Genomic DNA, 5,000 nt, shown 5'->3' with positions numbered 1-5,000 from the left:
CGTGAGTGGGCGTGGTCCTCAGTCTTCTTTATGTCCCACTCGAACAAGTAGAAACTCGAGGGTCACGTCCCCACTGTTCCTCAGGGCCTAGTGTTTTCCTGGAAGAACTTCGACAAAAATCGAAGTTGACAGGAGACAGGATGGAGGGAACGGGAGGTGGTGGAGGTAGAAAGGGGTGAAGGAACGTGGGAGTTTGATTGTCTTTTATAAACCTTGTTTCTGGAAAAGGATTCTTCGTATCTCAAGCTTCCCTTTTTTTTTTTTTTTTTTTTTACTCGAAGACGAGTTGCACACCTTCGAAGGAGTCGATGTTCGGGCAGACTTCTTCAGAGGCATCTAGACATAAACATTTAGGTCTAGACATAAGTATTTAGGTCTAGACATAAGCATTTAGGTCACCGACATAGGGATTTAGGTTAAAATCTCCGTCATTTTGAAGATTTACGTCTAGACTTCGGAGTCCGGATCTTTTGAAAAACTTGCCCCCCTGGAATCGAATCGAAGATGGAGAACCTTCCAGAAATATAGATGCCGAAGAGTTCTCCTTCAGGTAGAGACCAAATTAGGGAGGAACAGAAAACGCAAGTGGAAAGAGAGTCCGGAGACTCGAGATGTGGAAGAGGACTCGGGGTATGTGTCGGGTCGGCTCGGTTCTGGCGGTACGGTACAGAACTCGGGTCGTGCTCTGTGTGACCTCTGGACTCGGGGAGAGGGAGAGGGAAGATGCAGTGCGCCGCGCAGACACCTCCACACACTCTCCCTCTCCCTCCCTGGTAGACACTGCCGCTGCCTCACTAGATCAAAGGAAACGGTGCAGAGCGTAAAGTAAGCTGATATGTGAATGCAAGGTCTGTTACTTTGTGTGTATATATATGTGTATGTGTGTGTGTGTGTGTGTGTGTGTGTGTGTGTGCGTGCGTGTGATTCACCATGGTCTTGGATCACGTGTTGGACTCGTGATCGACAGCTTTTTCCCTCCAGGGAGAGAGCTCAGAGCTCGTATATATGACCGATCTATGGGTAATGCTGTGACTTCACACACGCACCCAACTCCCCGGCCACGAGAGTTGGAGTAACGACCCGCAGCGCAGCGATACTGAAATTATTTCACCCCTGGTCGGGATTCGAACCTGGACATCCGTAGTGGCAGCCGGGAACAAGTCGTGTGTGTGTGTGTGTGTGTGTGTGTGTTTGAGAAAACACCTGCGTGTGCTAATGGATCCTGTCGCAGTCTTTGCCCATAAAAGTGTCGTATGTCACTATAAACGAAATCTCCAAAATCTAGTGATACTTATGAAAGTCTCTGCAGATGAGAGGTCGTAAGCTACCAACCTCCTGCATAAAATATGTAAGATTGTCACTCGGGACAAGAGTTTGCGTTTAAATGATAATGATGGAACGGTTGGTAAAGATGCATCTCACATGTGTCAATAGTAGGTTAATTGATGGTGATAGTGATAGTGATGGGGAGAGGAATGCATGAAATGAACTGATAGTGATGGTTTGGTATGTGGTGAAGGTAGTGGTGGTAATGATGGTTGTGGTGGTGGTGGTGGTGGTGATTGTAGTTGGTGGTGGTGGTGGTGGTGGTGGTGGTGGTGGTGGTGGTGGTGGTGGTGGTGGTGATGTCGACGTCCTGGAAGCGTGCGTGGCAACTAGAAGAGCTCTTGATTGCGTTTCTCAGAAGGCTTGTGATTCAAATGGAAAATGACATGTGCAGCTATGAGGGTCCATCCTGGAAGAGGTATTTATGAGAATGATTTTATCTCTCTCCCTCCCCCCCCTCTCTCTCTCTCTCTCTCTCTCTCTCTCTCTCTCTCTCTCTCTCTCTCTCTCTCTCTCTCTCTCTCTCTCTCTCTCTCTCTCTCTCTCTCTCTCTCTCTCTCTCTCTCTCTCTCTCTCTCTCTCTCTCTCTCTCTCTCTCTCTCTCTCTCTCTCTCTTCGGAAGTGAGGAAAGTATTTTTTTCTAACGTAAATTCAGCCCGTTTTTATTTTTCAGTGTCAACAAAGGCTCAGGAAGTTGATGTGTGAGGCGGTGATTTTGCGAGTAATCTTAGTTTTTGTTAGAAGTTAAGACCAGTGAATGGTCTGATGATTAACACGAATAGACTGATTTGATCCATTTTTAGTGATGTCATGGTGCGGAATGGCGCCAAGATGGCGGAGATGGCAAAGGACGTAGACAAAAGTCCTGGGGCACCGTTGTCTATGTCATGTGGCGCTTGGAGCGTTGTTGTTGTTGGTGTCGATGACGTCATTAAATCCATCCCTCTTTGTTTTATCTGCAGCAGCAGCAGCAGCAGCATCCTTCTCTCCCAGCCTTTGTGTACGTGTGTTCGTTTGTGTGTTGCTTATGTATCTTTGCACGAATGATGTATGAGTGTGTGTTGGTATGTACAAGATTGTTGTGTATGTTTATGCGTGTCCGCCTTTGAGCACGCACGTGTGAGTGTGTATGTGTGTGTATGTGTGTTTGTGAGCGTTTATGTGTGTGTGTGTGTGTGTGTGTGTGTGTGTGTGTGTCTGTTTTCATTTCTATCTGCGAGTTTCCGTTCAATGTGTATTGGTGTGTTTGTGGATTTTTTCATACATATTCTTATTGCACATATGTGGTATTTACGACCAGGAAACCACTTGTCAAAACAGAATGGAAGCTTGTATGAATCAGAGTCTTGGCGAGTCTATCAACCCTTAGCATCCGGTAGCTTCTTCCTCACACAAGAGTTGAAGTAACGGCTCGCAGCGCAGCGATACTTAAATTATTTCACCCCTGGGCAGGATTCGAACCCGGACCGCCGTAGTGGCAGCCGGGAACTCTACCATTGCGCCACCAAGCGTGTGATTCGCCATGGTCTTGGATCACGTGTTTTATTCGTGATCGACAGCTGTTTCACTTGTATACACTCGGCCACCCATAGGTGCTATGAAATCGATTTTTGAGATATTTTGTGTACCTTGCATGCAGGGGACTAACTGTGAGCTCTCTTCTGGGAGTGTAAGCATGTGATTCAAAATAGTGGTGAATTGTATACTTACATAAACACACACATGCGCACGTACACACACACACACACACACACACACACACACACACACATACATATATATATGTATATATATATATATTATATATATATATATATACACGTACATACATATATACATGCATACATCCATGCATACATACGTACGTGAATACATACATGCATACATACATAAGTACATACATACATTCACATATACATACATGCATACATACATACATGAATACATACATGCATGCATACATACATGAATACATACACACATACATACATGAATACATGTGTACATGAATACATACATGCATACATACATGAATACATACATACATACATACATACATACATACATACACATATACATACATGCAGGTTTGTATCCAGTCTTTTGTAGGCGTTGCGTGTTCTGTTGGCCTCGTTGCTCCCCGGCCTTGCTCCTTGTGGTCAAGTCTTCCTCGAAGGCTGACCTCACCGAGGGCAATTTAGCCGTCGCAAGAAGGAGGTCCTAACCACAACTCCATAAAGCTAAACCCTCAGTTAGAACTAGTTAAGTTAAGAGGAATACTTGTCCTTGCGACACAAGCCCCGTGACGTCTAACCACCCACGTTTTGGGGCTGCTTGTGCTCAATTTTGGATAACTTTTTTTTTTTTTTATGTGTGTGTGTGGTTCGAAACACTCTTATTAAATACTTGGAAGTTTATGCAAATGGATGAGTATAATGTCTGGGCTACATTATATGAGTCACTGGCGAAGATGGGGACAAAGATGGAGGAGAAAGAGAGAAATCAGGATTTGATGCACTGCGAAGAAATATTAAACTCTTTTCCTACATATGGTGTCTTCCTTGGCTGAATAGAATCACCAGGCGGCATTCAGAAGAAATATATGTCATTAATAGCATGGACTGAGAGGGAGGGGTCGCCGAATTAATGAAGCGGCCTTGCTGTGGATATGCTGTGTCTTGCTACACTGCTTATGACCCAGGGCAGTGGGCGAGATGCAGGGATGACCCGTCATCCAGGAGGAGCCAAGATAAGAGGGAGGGAAAGGGGGTGGTGAATGGGAGTGGAGTATGTGGGGATGAAATGGGTGGGAGTGGATTTATGCCTTTAATAATGAATGAACATCCTTTGAGCTGCAAAGTATTTTCAGAATTTAGATTCGTTTCCAGTTGTAAAAGCAGAAGAAACTAATAAATAAGTGAATGAATAGATAGATAAGTAAATAGATAACTGAATGAATTAGTAAGTAACAGGATAGAAATTACTAACGTACGGTGACGAAGAGAAACATGAAGACATTATGAATAAACGAAAACTAGAGCATTTCGCTGCATTCCGAGGCCAGAGCAACGGGGCCAAGACACCTTTGCGATAAGTTTAAGTGAAAAAAATAAAATAAAATGTAGCCCTGGAGTAGCGGCCTCATCGATACAGGAACTTCCCTCTACGCCCCCCTCCCCCCCCAAAAAAAAAAAAAATCCCGTCGTGTCGGTCACAACAATATATTCGTTTGTGGACTTAAGGAAAAAGTTCAACAAAATTTTCTGGTTTTCCGACTCCTAAGCGTGAAACCTTCTGTCTTGTCGGAGGCATCACATTCAGAGACAGTAGTGCAGACTTTGCAGACTTCCTCTCATCCACATAAAAATATACAGAAGCCATTAACAGAAAATGAAAAAATGCCAGTATGGTTAATACGAAAACGTATGCTCTCAATAGTCCGAAGATCGAGAAAGAAGTAACAAGAGACAAGATTATACATAAGCACAAGAAATGCATAAGATATCGCAGAATTTAATTAATATTCATGAGCAGTTTGCACAACGTAGAAGTTATAACTTTAATATAGGCACTAATGTCGGGCGTTCTCTGATTAATCTACGGTAGAGATATCCACCGTTGCTTCCTGTCAAAAATGTACAATTACCTTCATATTTTTTTCATGAAGCGTTAGC

This window comes from Oratosquilla oratoria, chromosome 43 (assembly GCF_046742065.1).
Source record: "Oratosquilla oratoria isolate Oo_2021 chromosome 43, ASM4674206v1, whole genome shotgun sequence".
Lineage (NCBI taxonomy): Eukaryota > Metazoa > Arthropoda > Malacostraca > Stomatopoda > Squillidae > Oratosquilla > Oratosquilla oratoria.
Note: the sequence above shows the minus strand (reverse complement) of the source record.